Source organism: Erithacus rubecula, assembly GCF_903797595.1.
Source record: "Erithacus rubecula genome assembly, chromosome: 2".
Lineage (NCBI taxonomy): Eukaryota > Metazoa > Chordata > Aves > Passeriformes > Muscicapidae > Erithacus > Erithacus rubecula.
This window is the reverse complement of record NC_136685.1, coordinates 85,439,098-85,454,620: the sequence shown is the minus strand read 5'-3', so window position 1 is coordinate 85,454,620 and position 15,523 is coordinate 85,439,098. Positions and strand designations below refer to the sequence as shown.

The 15,523-nt window shown below is 38.8% G+C and overlaps 2 long non-coding RNA genes across 2 annotated transcripts in view; both read right to left on the bottom strand.

Annotated features, from left to right (window-relative positions):
* Nucleotides 1-7,045: 7,045 nt before the first annotated feature.
* The window catches only part of LOC306798499, a 40,258-nt gene continuing 31,780 nt past the window's right edge, over nucleotides 7,046-15,523 (bottom strand). Inside the window, exons 3-5 of the long non-coding RNA XR_013773366.1 lie at nucleotides 7,529-7,611; nucleotides 7,319-7,406; nucleotides 7,046-7,114 (exon numbers count right to left, since the gene is read on the bottom strand). This is a non-coding gene — a long non-coding RNA (uncharacterized lncRNA). The remainder of the gene's footprint in view (nucleotides 7,115-7,318; nucleotides 7,407-7,528; nucleotides 7,612-15,523) is intronic.
* LOC306798500 lies at nucleotides 9,420-14,128 on the bottom strand. The gene is made up of 3 exons (XR_013773367.1): nucleotides 13,994-14,128; nucleotides 13,439-13,718; nucleotides 9,420-10,738 (listed from the first exon to the last, which is right to left on the bottom strand). It is a non-coding gene; the product is annotated as an uncharacterized lncRNA (long non-coding RNA).

The window sequence follows — 15,523 nt, the reverse complement described above, 5'->3', positions numbered from 1 at the left end:
CAAAACCACAAGCTGATATGCTTCCTTTTCAGTTTCAAAATGAATATGCAGTTAATCGCTTTCAAAGCGCATGAGAGGAGCAGGAAAAGAAAATCTCCTGTGCCTTCAAACACAAGCTGCTTGTGCCTGACAGAAAGAAGGGCACAGCCCTGCCTGCTGCAAAAATTTCACAGGCAAAGGGCAGCAAGCACCACACACCCCTGTTGGTCCCTACCCCATTGCCAAAATCTCTCCATTGATCTTCTACAATGCCTGGTGCTCAGTCAGCCCAAAAATAACACTGGTGTTAGGCTTCAAATTTGGGATTTGAAACAATGCAAAATGAACTGGTTAGCAGAAGAGTGCTGCTGATTAGCACAGACAGCAAGGGATGAAACGCAGAATGCTGTAACAATGAGAGCCACTATAGGAGCAGGGAGTTTAATCTTGTCATACATTAGGCTAATGGGATATTCCACTGGCTGCTCTTCATGCATTCCCAGTTTGCAACATGGCTGGAAGGAGGTCTTGGCACAGAAAATAGAAAAGACCTATGGTTTCCAAGGCTGGAAGGATCATGGAATATATTTTTCAAAACTATTGGAAAAAGATGCATTGCGAGGCATCATTCCTCTCCAGGACTACAGAGAAGTGCTGATGGTTTGCAGAGACCACTGTTAATTCCTCCAGCCCAGAAGAGCTCTCCTCATAATAAATATATCCTCCTCAGGATATACAGACACACTTCAGTGGAGACAATGTATTTCCTTTCAGCTGTCTAGCAATGAAGACATCTTGATCCCAGAGGCAATGTTAATCTCCAAAAGGACCTCAGCCTACTTGTTATAATTTCAAAACTTTGCTTGAAAGAAAATAAATGAAAACACAACATAAAGAGAAACCTGAGAATGCAAATATATCTACAATTGCATGCTTGACACCGTTGGAGCTTCAGAATGGGTTGTGCTGGAACTTACTGTGACTGAGTAATGCTCCAGAAGCCCCACAGAAGACAGGAATGGCTACACACTGCCTTCACCAGTTTGATGGAAAACTTGTGATAGAGCTTCTTAGCTAAATTTCATATCTGCTTTAGTTATTCTTAGCTCTTTCTCATCTAAGACTGTAACAACAGAGTAGAGATATTTTCAAGCCTGAAAAGTTATAAACCTGTACTTAAATGGGCAGTTTCCAATACCTGCTTTCATGAGAGGTGTGATTCATCCCTGAGAAGACAGGACAGCACATCTTCCTTGAGGAGTCACACAGCCACAGCTGGTTTAAAAGAGACCCACAAGGATCATCAAATCCAACTCTTAGCCCTGCACAGGACCACCCACAAGAGTCAGCATTTGCCTGAGAGTGTTGTCCAAATGCACCATGAATTCTGTCAGGCCTGGTGCTGTGACCTTTCCCTGGGGAGCTTGTTAAAGAAATTAATTTCTAGCAAACACATAACTTGTATCTACTTGTTTACAAATTGTGAATCAAAACTTGACATGAAACACCATATATGTGGAACTTAGGAACACAAACCACAGAACTATTCCAATCTCAAGTAGATGTAGAGAAAGAAGAATCTCAATTAATATCAGAGCACTCTCACTGTTGTCTTATTGCACCAGTGAATAAAGACAGTTGTCCAAAATCTATGTCTCATCACATTGCATGAGTAAAGCAACTAAGGCAATCATATCTCAGACTTCTGGAAAGCATTGGGAGCCTGGGTTTAGGCTTGGGAGTGAACACAGGGTTTTCATAAGAGAGAAATGGTCACAACTGACAATTCATCAAAAGTGAAATTATTCCCAGAAGAACTTCCTGTCCTCAAAAAAAAAAAAAAAAAGGAAAACCCCAGGTTTTGAAATTCTAGAAATATGCCATTTCAACATTTTTAAAACAAAAAAGTCTTGGGTTTGTGGTTGAAAACATCTTTTCCTGATAAAACTTAATTTAGTTTATATTAAAAGGTTATAAAAAGAAAAAGGGGTCACCATTAAAATGAAATACATTTGTTTGTTTCTTAAATCACTCATATATTCACTGAGTCCCGTGCCAGACCTAAAATTTCAAAATCAACAGAACACTTGTGGGACAAGGAAACTCTTCTGTATATCCACACAGCAAAGGGAACATTTGCAGTTCAAGCTCTTCCCAGTTTCCTTGCAGTGCAGCTCAAAAATTACTTTTGACAACCCCCCTGATGAATGGAAACATAGTCTAGTTCTCCAACCTTTTAAATGTTTAAAGACCTTTTTAATTTCTTCTATATTCTTATACTTTTTTGGAATACTACACAGCTAGTCCTTAGGGCACTAAAATGGAGGAGTTACTTCAACAAAAACAACCCCAAATTGTTCTTTTAGATTAATGAAATCAAAGCATTAAATATACACTCCTATATTTTACTATGACCATTGCATGGAAAATAGATCAGTGACTGTTGATGCTGGAACTATTATGGCAAACTAGGTTGTGGGGTTTTTTTAAAGGATAATATATTTGAAAAACTTAAGATCAGTGAGGGACACTCCTCTTTTTCAGCACCCATCTTTTCCAGTCATCTTCTCAGAAAAGCACAAAACCCAGCAACAAGAGAAAGCTGAACTTATTTGAATCAGTTCAGGTTATAAATTTATGAAACTTAAGACCAGAAAAGTCTGCTTGATAAAACAATCTGAGTGCTTCTATATGACAAACTATCAAATTTCCTCTGGGTTCTTTCATTGTGCTCCCATCACTGTGTCTGACTGACAGTGTGGCTGGCTAAAGCAAGCACCTGAGGGACAGCTGAGATATGTGTTTAGGCACAACATACATATGTAGAAGAAGATGGTCACTAAGGGAGTTTAGGCGCAATCTAAAACAAAAAAAATCTCCCTCTGGAATTAGGCGTATCAACTTTGGATACAAAATCATTAACTTTCCCTGAAACAGTTGAAAAGCTATGCCATGGTGTTTTTTCAATTCTAGGACTACTCTAAAAAAAAATCTTTTAAACAGTGTGGTAGATTATCCTACCAGGAGAAGAAAATGAAAGTTTTAAAAAATCATCTACAATAATGAGAAATATCCTCAGATTTCCTTCATGGAATGTCTTTTATTTCACATGTGAGCCTTGTTTATTGATTTTATTGACTGCAATAGATCAGATCAGGAAGCAGCAGCCTGCATGCTTACTTGCTCATATGCTCTTTTCATAAACAAAAGTACATTCTGCTCTTTGGGGAAGAGGAAGGATCTCTTTAGTCCCTAAAACCAAATTTCCAATATTGTAAAATCATGCTAGTAATATGAGTTGTGACAGAAACATGTAGAAACATGATAGTCTGTAATTTTTTAATACTTTGGCATAATGAACTGTAAATCAGGAGATGCTCTGGTTATCACTACTTCTAAGAATTCTTTGTAAGGTATTTGTGAAATTATAGACTATGGTTCTTAAAGCTAGAAAGGACCACAAGATATTTAATGTGCTTCTCTGTAGCACAATATAATTTCACCCAGCTATGTATCTATTATTTGCTAAGGCATACCAACTCCTCTCAGTTTGCAGACTTCAAGAAATGGTAAGCTCACTCCTCCTCTTTGTAATTTGCTCCAGTGGCTGATAACTTCATTGTTAGCAACTGAGGAGTAACACTAATCTAGGTGGCAACCGAAAAAATACTGGGAATAGCACTACCTGTTTAAACACTGATATTCAAGATAATTAATGTCCTTTTTGCCAGGTCTGTCATAAAACAATGAGATTCTAAGATATTTTTTTAAGAAAATTTTTGCATTTGTTTCTCATTCATTCATGTTTCTAGAAGCTTATAAAATTTGGAGGCAAATCCATGTTCTGTTTTCCATCTCCATAGGCCACAATGCTTTTAAACAATGACTGGTACTTTCTTCTGTAGCTTCCTGTGATTTTCATGCAGCTTTTTTCATGATAGAATGAAAGCTGCCTTCTCATAATGAAATTATTCCCATACGGATTCCTAGCTGAAAGTTCATGAGAACTGCACATGCACAAAAAAGGAATAAGAAATGTGAATACTCTTTGGGACACATTTCCAGATAAAATAATAGTCTGCATTTTTGCAGAACTTTCCATCTTCAAAGTATTGGATGTGCATTCATCATCAGATATGAGATATCATGTTATTGTACTAGCTTCTGACCACTGCTGTCAGATTTGGCTGCTGCAGTTCCAGGGGTGATAAAACTGCTGTGTATGACTGACAGACTCTGTAGTGCCCCAACTTTGCACATACATTGCCAGCAGCATTCCTGGAAATCTCACTCCCTGGAAGAGGGGTAGGATATGGAAAGAGTGTGTGGCACAAAGGCTGACTGCTGCCATATATTAAGACCAGGTGGTCTTGATGGGTGGGCTACAACCCCCTTATCTGCCCTCCCTCTGCAAATCTGTACTGACTTTGAAGCTTTACCCTTACAAGTTCTGAGTCCTTTATTAGAATCTGAGGCTCAGCAGCACAGAGGATTAGCCTTTATTGTCTCACTCATGGCCAGGCATGTCAGAAGGTCCTTTTCTTCTGCAAAAAGTGGTTATTGACAGCAGAATTCCTGTGGAGGATAGCTCTCAGAATACATCTGCACATGGCAAGGGACCATGGTGCAGTGACTCCTGAGCAAACCTGACAGCTGAGATAGCCCTGAAGCACTTGCAGAGGAGCTGCTAAGGTCCCAAAGGAGACTCAGATGTGTCTATATGGCTCTGCACCCAAGTAGTCAGCCCTTGCTCTAGTTCAGTCACCTTGCTACAGCTCTACCAGCCCAATGCCCATCTCACCATGACTACAGAAACCCATGGCCAGGACCACTACTGCCCACTTCAGGAGATTGTTACAGCAATCAGCACTTCAGAAATGAATTCACAATAAGGGCATAAAGAAAGCAAGAATGTACTTCAAAGTTTCATGTTTAGCATCTGTTACACTGGCTGAGAGGGAAGCTTAAGTTAGACTGATTTGATCAAACTAAGCAATTCAAGCATCTTCTCCCTAATTTTAGGCCAAAGAAAATTGCAGCAATGCAGAAACAGATGATAAATCAAAAGAAGAAAAATAGAAATTAAAGCTCAGTTCTGGCCTTTCATCTTTATTACCCTTTTTTATGTGCATATGGTAGGTGTTCAATTCTTTCCAAGTCCTTATGATATTCCCTTGTGTTTCAGGAGCTGTAGAGCTGTAGTTGTCTATAAAAAGGCAAGCTAACAGTTTCCTGTGACTGAGAGTTGAATGTGTTATTTGTTACCAGCTGGTTCATGGATAGCTTGAGCCCATGTCTTGGCTTTAAGTGATCAAACTGACTTTAAACCGCTCGCTCATGGGGTGCATTCATGTATAGAGAGAATTCTGTTGCAATGTTTTATTTCTGAATTATGCCATATGACTTTTTTTTTCCTAAACCAATATTAAAACCAGAATCTATAATATGCCAAACACAGACTGCATTTTTTGGAAAGCTGATACCAAACGTAACAGTAAATGAACCCTTCTGAAAGGTTAAAGTTGCTTTCATATAAAACATTTTCTACCAGGAAATGGAAGTGGAATGTTGAACTAAGCTTTTAACTTGAAAGAACTGTGCACAGACTCCAATGGCTGCATTATACTTTAAAATAAAAAAAGAAAAGGGTTTTTATGAGTGTACATAGTTCTAGCTTCATAAAAAGGGTATTATGGTGACAAGGCAAAATGAATCCCAGTATTTTGGATGCTTCTTTTAAGCTTCTAAAAGTTCCCTCCCTGTCCATTAAGTATTCTAGGGTGAGCTTTCACAATATATTAAAATTCATTTGGCAGTTCTGCTCCCTTCACTTCCCCTGCATCCTTTCTTCCCTGACACACAGGCCTATTCCTTCCCTTCCACTTTCTAATTTTCATATGGCTCCTCAATGAATGTAATTGGATTACTAAACCAACAGAAAGCTATCCATGTTTTTATTCTGCTGAATTGGTTTTCTACCAGTTGGCAAGGTGAACCAGCTCTAAGGCTTGTACAGAAATCAGAGCTGATGCAGAAGCAATGGTTGAGAGCAGCACTCAAGATTTTCCTGGAAGACCTCAAACCCTCAAAGCACCTATTCTAAACAATGTGATTTACTCTTAAAAACACATTTTCTGTTTGAGATGGTGCAGTAGATTCTGCAGAACACTAATGGATGAAAGTTTTTGTACCAGATTTGCCGCTTACAGAGACAACAAAGATGAATGGCAAACATGCACCATGGAGTGGTTGTCCATTCTCAGAAGCAAATATTCCTGCATAAGGACAGTGACCCCATGACACAGCATTACAGAAATCAAAAAAAAAAAAAAAATCTGTTTCCTGGGTGCAGCCTTTCTCTTTGGAAGGAAATTTTAAAAATGCCAACTTTATATGGTTTCCTTGAACCTTGATATTGATTCTGGGACCATTCAGGAAGGGAAGAAACCTTCCAAATGAGCTTGACACATTGAGCTACTGCTGCTCTGCCAGATTCCAATGTCCTCAAGTGTGACACAATGTTATTATTCAGTTATTGTCCTGTATGGAAAATCAGAAGTGATTTCATCTGGCTCTGTGCCATACCACTTGCTGACATGTTGACACCATGTAAATAATGCATAGCTCTGTGACCACACTACTTTCATGCCACACACTGGGAGAAACAGACTAGGCCTGCTATTATCATTGGCCACATCTTAGATACCTTGGAAATTTGAAAAATTAACATCAAAAAAACTTTAAATATTTGTAGTCTCCAGCTCCAAACTTCTTCATTAGAACTCAAAAGGAACCTGTGCATCCACTGTGATTAGAAACAGAGATCACTGATTTATATCTCACATCCTTTAACAGTGACCCTCCTAAGATTGTATATAAATCAGCTTAACTGACACAAGAACACTAGCAAGAATTTTCTCTGTTGGCTGAAAAGGCCACCATTTTAGAAAAAATCTCAAAATATAACAAAAACCCAGTTCTAGACTGCAAAATTTGGTATCAGACATTGCTTCCTGCTAACAGTATACAATCTACTTCTAGTCTTCAATCATTGCAAAAGGTAAACCTACCTTTTGAGTGTCATCATGGCATGCTCATCAAATGAAAGTGAAATTGTGCTTTTTGTGGGGGAGCACTGTAAATCAAAAAGAGCACATTTAATATGGTACCTACTTGTTACATGAGAGTCTTCTATCATCTAAATATCATGCCATATTGAGGGCAGACAGCAATATGTGCTGCTTTTCACAGGACATTTAAGAAGACTGGACATTAACATCTGTATCAGTGGTACCCAGTTACTGTTCCATACACTCTCCCCTTCATTTCATATTTTTACCTTTTTGCAGTTTACAATAATGGAAAAATTGCTATTCTTCATTTCCCTGGTCCTACATTGTCAGAGCAGGCTGTGATGTTCATTCTTCCTGTGAAGACACACAGGAGTTTCAAGTCAGGAGAGACAACAGAATACAATGAAAAACAGAAAGCTAGAAGTTGGGTGGGTACAAGAAAAAGGTTAGAAGATGGGGTGATTGGGAGAACTCACCTCAGTCTTCATTCTGTGGCCATCACTAGTGAAATGTGCCTATAGAGATATGCATTTTCCTACTGACTTCAGAATCCCAAATCCTGAAATAAAAGGATATCTGGCTCAAAACCACTGAACTCTACAACTGCATCATCATTTCTCAGGGCAAAACAGATGTACACATCAAAATGCCTTGCCCAAGTAAATTCCTTTAAAAACTTTGGAACACAGCAAACATAAAAAGCAAAGGGAGGGGTTCTTTTCTTTTTCCACTTCTATGAGACAGTCAGAGCACACAGAAATTTGGTTTCTTTCTGTTGAAGGATGAATGCATTGGACAACATTCTGTACTTGTCCACACTGTTCAAAAGGATCAGCATTTTGCGAGTCCCAAACCAAGACCAGCTCTTTCTGTTTTCTCCATTAAGAAGACCAGGAATCTTGTGGTCTCTTTTCAAAGGAATGTCTTTGTCCAGAATCTTGCCTCAGAGATTTATTTTCACTATGTTATTCAGAACAGAAAAGAACACTGGAATGACTTCCTAATTTCTTCAGCTAAATCTGTTCTTAATCTACTTTACTCCAAGCATTTTACAGACAGTTTCTTACATGATGTTCTACTCTGAAGTTCTGTAATTACACACACAGTGGTCAAACTTTCTCTTGACCAGAAAAAACGGGCAGTAATTCCAGGAAATTGAAAGGAAAAGTTTAGGGAAAAGAGTAGGATGGTTGAGAAGATAACTTAGTGCTTTAGATGCGATTTCTGTTCTAACAGCTTCCCTGGTTAATGAGTTGCCCCTCACAGAGTTGTGACAAAGCCTGTCTTGTGGAAGTTTTCTACAGTTTTTGTTTTGCCTGGGGTTTGGATTTCACAAGGCTAACTAGATTGCCCTTGTCTAGGAAACCCCGGGGGTGAAGCCAGATGGTGTCTGTGTGCAAACTGCAAAGATTGAAAGTGTGGAAAGGGTAGTGGCTGAAAACCAGGGAATAAAACCACTGAACTAGATGAGTGGGTTAAGTACAACAAGTTAGCAAGAAGTTATGAAGTGGCATGATAAGGGTAATGCTTTTCACAGGCAAAAATGTAAGTATTTTGAGGGGAATGTCAAATGTATTTGGGCCTTTTTTTTTTAAAGTCCATTCAAAACTTCCTTCACCAAGGTATTCTCTCTTTCTCCTCAATGAATTCTTGTACAATTCTGTTAACTATAGAAAATTCCTCTAAGTTCTTGCTGCTAGATATATACCTCTGTATACAAGAATAAATTATTCCAAACAAGTCTAGTACTAGACAAGTAGCAAGTAAAAATAGCACAACTTGCACATTCTTACTAAGAGCTAGCTCAGCAGTCAGCAGCACTGCCTGAACAATCAACTATAAAAGCTCTTGTTTTGTGATAACCTGATTTGACTATTTTCTCTACCCAAATGTCCTAAAAATGTACAGGCCAGTCTCACATTTTGTGCATGCACTGAAAGAGCAGATTCTAGGTTAATGTGGGGTACTGAGAGCAGCAATGAGTCTCTTCGGAGGAAATGGTGTGCTCTTCCTGTCATGGTGGTTTCTCGACAGTGGAGGGGGAAGGAACAGGGCAAATAGAGACTCTGACACATTTAAAGGCAGGTTTTCTGATGGTGAGTGTTTCTAGAGTTTTATCTGGTGTCCATATTTACAAACTCGAGCACATGTGGCTTCACAGAAACATTCAAAGGGGAAGGGAGAGGAGACACCAGCACATGCATGAGCTGCTCTCTGTGCTGGCTGAGAAGGGTGTGCTGGGTGCCAGGCCAGGCTGCTGAGAGCTGTGGCACACAGCTGGGGATGCCATCACAGCTGTGGCAAGGAGCTGGGTGGAAGGGTAGAGAATGCACACATGTACCTGGGCCAAATCAGAGCCCAGGGCAATTCACTTCTTGCTTCTGAGTTCTGTCATTTGTAGAGGAGTTTCAAGTGACACCCAAAAATAGCACTCTTTTAATTCATGATAACTAATGATTATTATCCTATCCATAGAGCATTTTGAATTTTTTCTGTGATAAGCAGTGCTAGATTTTTTAAATTTTCTACTGTCAACATTTTAGTTCATTTCTGAAAAACATGCACAATTCCACACGAGTGTAATCTCTGTTTACAGTTCCAGTGTTATACTCTTGCTTATCTGTTCTCTTTGGCTAATGTGGCTTGGTGATTTCACTCTGTGATTTCCCTTTTCAATTATATACATCAGATAGCAGATATTCATACTTCCTTACATCATGTGACACATTTTCATAATGCAGTGATAACAGGGCAGACTTACTTTTGAGAACTAGACTTCTACAGCATATCTTAGAAATTTACACTAATTTTAACAGTATAAATTAGGCAATGCAAGGTATTTATGGCTTGAAAATATTGAATTCTGTGTTACATCTGTAGAAACTCAGTACTCACTCTGAAGATTCATTTGTTATTTAAATCTAATTCTATTGCTGAAATAGCCTCTTTAAAACTGTATCTGCTTCATCTCTGTGCCAGGCTGTCTCTCTGATATGACTGATGCTTTAGAAGACATTGCCCTTGAAAGAGACTGCTCTTGCAGCAGAGCACTTGAAAGCCAGCAAGCTGCCATCCATCTTCTCCTTCACTAGGATAAACAGTGGGGAAATCAGACACTGACTGAGGCTGCATGGAAAAGTGGTGAATCAGAGTTTCACAAAAACCTGGTGAGGGTGCTGGGTTACAATTTTGAAGGTGTTCAGTGTTCCAGATAAATGTGGACTTAGCTTTCTGTAAAGAGCTCAGGTATCTTAACTCTGCTTACTTCAGCTCAAGGTGACTGCTTTCAAACTCCTCAAAACTGCAAGAGGCAGCTCCTTGAATGTTAGGATACCCTTAAAAATCTGAACCCCAGCTTTTGAAGAGCAGTAGTCTCAGCCTGCTAGCTCAGTTCAGTCTTGAACTCTCCACTGTATGAGTGTTGCCTGCCTGCCCACTAGAAGTAGGTCATTACCACCCATCTGAGCAGTAACTCAGAAGTAATGAATGGGAAATATCCCTCTTGGCCTGTATTTGAAGTTGTGACATAGAGGTAAAAAGCTAACCATGCCTTTATAACCTTATTATCCTAACCCTCCAGTCTTACCAGCCTTCATACCTCTAATTAAGCCTGCAAAAAATAAATACCTTACTGACAGTTTTTCCTCAGGCTTGGTATGAGTAATCTGGCTACAGCTGGAAAGTGGCTGTGAAAAAAGATGTTGTGAAACAATTTTTCATTCTGATAGAGGTTTTTTTTATTCTAAAGATATCAATTTTCTAGATTAAAAAAAACCCCAACATTCTAAACTAGAGTCAATGTGTCTGAAACTAGAGCAAAACCTACACACTCCAGTTACAATAAAGAATTTTTTTAAAGTTCCTAGCAATATTTTATAAAAGGCAGAAGAATTTGTGCCTTTAAGATTAAATCAGTGAAAGATCTAACAAGCCAAAGTGCTTTTCTTTTCCATTTCAACTAAATCATATACTATTTGGGGTAGAAATTTGGCAGGAAACTCTCTTGTATTATCCCTAAATTGTGGCTGGACTGATTTCTTTATCCTTTTTGATAGATGGATGTCTAGCTGAGCCCTGAATGTCTTCAGCAGTGCTGATTCCAAAGCTTCATTTGGCAGCTGGTTTCCTTGGCTATGAATTCTTATGTTTATAAACTTTTCCCTGATACATAATTCTAAATTTTTCCTCACAATGCTTCAAGCCACTTCTTGCTTTCTTGCTTGCTTTCTTAACTAATAAGAATAATCAAATATCATATCTTTTTAATTTAACCCTCTGTTGCAGACAATAAGAGGTCACTTTCAACTTCCTGGAATCAACAGGATTGAATTAATCTCAACATCATACTGTGGGCCTTATTTTGCAAGCCTACCAACCATTTTCATACATAGCTCAAGATTTAGACAACTTTTTAAAACAAGTATCTAAAACCAGTCACAGTACTTCAGCACATAACCATAAAAGACCATAAACAAGACTAAAGTTTTTCCTTCTCATTATGTATATTCCCATGGATTATGTTGTATAAATTGTTATACTAGCCAATTATGTGGACCTTTCATCATTCTAGAAAATGTAAGAGTTTGCAGAGCTGAAAAATATCAGTGCTGCAAAAAAGAATTATGCTGATTGTTGAGGCAACAGTTGGAGAGACTGGCTCTATAGAGCAAAGAAATGACAGAGCACATCAGAATCAGCAATGTCACCAAATTGGAAGGCTGGGTCTTTGTAACCACTCCAAGACAATTAAATAAAGATAAGGAAGGAGAGATTTATTTCAAAGAGAATAAAGAGAAATTGGGGAAAAGGACAGTAGGCCATGAATTGTCATTTTTGAAAATGAGGTATTTCTGGGAGCTGACGGGGAGTCTAAAACTGGCTAAAGTGCTTTGGGAAGCTGTTTCAACATTGGAAAACTGCAGGAGATTGTTGGCACCAAGATGTATCACTCACTTCATGGATGAAGACTCTGAGATAAAGGAGGCTGAACGGCAACCTGAATACAGAAAATGGTAAAGTGAGCTAAGTCCTACCTTTCCTACAAACAATTCATATCCACTAACAGTTTCTTACTTGATACATGCAGAGTTTTGTACATTCCCTCCCAAGGTACCCAGTTGTGGTGCATGGCACAGGATAGTACATCTTTTCTGGATAAATTCTACTGGATGCATTAGAAAACAAAAATTCTTTGGTAGACTTAGCCCTGGGTTGGATTTTCACAAATTGATCATTAAACCAAAATTATTGATAGCTTCTGCAAATTCCTCTAAACACATGTTTATCCTGCCTTTGAACAGCTGACTGCAAGGGACCGGCCCTTGCAACTTCATGGCCCAGAAAACAGGATGCATGAACACACAGAGAGGTGGAGAAGGACAGTTTAACTCTGGGAGTCTTTTCTGTTAACAGGATGAGCCCTTGGTTCAGACTGTGTTTGCTCAAGCTTCCAGACACATCACATTCCCATCAAACATGTTCATATGACTAGTGGGAGCTGTACCAGGCTAATGCAGCCATTAGTCTAATTTGCCAAGGCATTCTCACACTACTAACCTGGCATTTTCTAGTTACCATGTAATTGTTTACATTTTGTCAGTAGCTGTGCAGTACCAAACATGCCAAGACCATTCAAATGTTTTTGACCATTTCTCTAGTTCAGTTCCAGCCATGAAAAGCAAAAAGAACTGCTTCATCTGGCCATTCATCCCTTATAGTGACAACTAAAGTTGTTTTAGAGTAGGAATGTTATGACCACTGAACAGAAAACTCACCATTTTCTCAGAGCTGGCCTTTCCCAGGTAGCTTTTAGCCACTATGCCATTTCCTCTGAGCTGTGGGCCCTTTAACCCCTACATGTGCATTGGGAGCTGTCTGTTCAAGGAACACTTAGTTCCTCTTTTCACTGTAGGACTGTCACTTTTAAGATGTGAGAAATGTGGTTGTTTTTCTAAATAAAGGAAGTGTGAGTAATTCTGTGAAGCCACGAAGACCAAACTCTGCATATACATTTGTTCCAACACCTCACATCATTTTAGGTTTTGAAGTTATGATGTCCAAAATAACATTACTAAAATTACAGTGCTTTTATGCTATCAAGCCCATCTAGGAGAATTATTTTCCTGACAATGAGGATAAAATTTCCCAAATCAGAATGCTGTACTTGCAAGTTTTCTTAGTGTGCCTCCATCTGTGTAGTTGATTATTTGCTGCTAAGCATTACTACTATATACAAAGCCCTCAGCAATATTGCTCCTGTGTTGGAGAGCCACTAGACACCACCTGACTTTGAGAACAGTTTGGACTTGCTGGGATACCCATTTTTACATTCAGATTTGTCTCTCCCACTGGATCATAACTGGAGGATGCTGTAGGATGGCACATACCTAAATGTGTGCCTGGAACATGTAACTGCAGGCTTTGATAGAAGCAGACAGACAAGCCTGCTCTCTGATGGAGCTGTCCTCTCAGGTACAGCTACACTGATGTGCAGTCTAGGAAAAAGCCACTTTGAAGTCACTCCTGCATTAAATATTTGCATAGCCATTAGGACAGCAGGAAACCTCGTGCTCCTGGGCTGCTGCCAGTCATCATTCAGGTCCTATCTGCTTCAGTCAGGTCCAGAAGACTGAAGAACAGGCTCAATGAGAAATTAAGCACAGTGACCTTGAGGAAGCAACCAAGGACAATCTGTATATGACCAAACCTCTGGCCACACAAACTATCTATCTGAGCCTTGCAAAACAATAAGGGACCCCACCACACACTTCAGAAGGCCAGCAGGTGTGTGGGACACCCAGGATCAATCAGCAAGAGAAGATAACCAGCTCACCACTGGTACACAGACACATGTAGGTGCTGAACCTGTCAGGCCCTGGGACAGTGTGGCAGTATCAATTTCAGAAGCAGACATGGGTGCTAGTACACCCATATGTACCCACCTCCTGACCAGAACACCTTGCTGGAAGACTTAAAGGGCTCTCAGGATGGGATAAATAACCTTCAAGTCCCACTGAATCACATACAGCCTATAAACAGACTCACTCCTACTTCCATATCACCGCTAAGGGCAGTGATACTTTGGAGGCTGCAATCCCTTATGAAAAAAAGGGAATACTGTCAGTGCTTTTTTGAGGTTCAGAAACTCTGGATCTCACCACATCTAGACCAAAACAGTTAAATATGGTGACATTTCAGGCATGAGCAGCTTTTTTATATATGATTTGAGCATATGTTATTTTTTTTCCTTTCACCCACCTAATAAGGCCAATTAATTAATTTCCTGAATGCTTCTTAGTAAAGCTCAGGAGAATCAAGTTCTAATTTGAATGAGGTGTCAGGGAGACCCTGTTAATACAAATACATAAGTCACTAATGTAAATGAAATTAATTCTAACCCTAGTCTGGCCATTTAAGTCTATGATAAAACTTTCACTGACAAATATGGAAGCAGACTGAGACCTCACAGAAACTTCTTTTAAATAATTTCTAAACTTTAACCTCACCTCTTTAAAGCCTTTTTGCAAGCACATGCACCTCAAAGGTTTTATATAGCTGGTAAGCTAAAACACATGAGGAAGAAATAACTTATTCTAAGCCACAGAAGAAATCTGTATTCAAGCTAAAAATTGGACTCTGTAGTGATATCCTGTTCTTCTCACTGAGCTTTCAAGACCACAGGGCAGAAATTATGCTGTTCATGAGTTAAAGCTGTTTCCCTTCTTCCCTTCCTTATGAAGAAAAGTGGCCATGATGACACTTGTAGCTCAACAGTTTCCCTTACTACAAAATGGAAGATAATCCTTATTTTAAATTATCCATTCCAGTTTAGTTAGGCTGAGTTTTAAGTATTTAATGCACTTCAAGTAGAGGGCTTAGGAACTGTAAAAATCTTAGCATGTTTAATCAGATCCTTTCATCTGTAATGTTCAAATACTTACAAGAAAAGAAAAATCTATAGAACAGGAGAAGCAAGAGAAAACACTTCAAGTTTCTTTACTATTTTGTACTACAGAAATCAGAAAGATTAATTCTACTCCTTGAAATGCTTAATATTCTCTTTGAAAATAAAACAAAGCATGTATAACTACACAGGTGATTTTCAGCATTTCAGTTCTTTGGAAAAATGATCGAACTGTGTATAAAATCATAATAATAATAATTTTTAAAAAGAACAAAAAAAACCAGAACAGCAGAAATTAGACAGTGAAAAAATGGCACTGAGGCAGATTTCAGGAAATATACTTTCTTCTTCTTTTCCAGTGTTGTATTCCAAGATATTTTTAAATCACAGATATTGAAAACAGATTCCCATACAATTCTTAATAAGTTACAGTAGCCACCAGAGTAAGTGGTTCCTAACATGTGGCAAAAAATATAATAATACTAACTCAAGCCATGTCATGCTGGTATTTTACCAGCATTCCTCATGCTATTGTTACAATTCCACTAATTTCAAGGCATTTAATTGT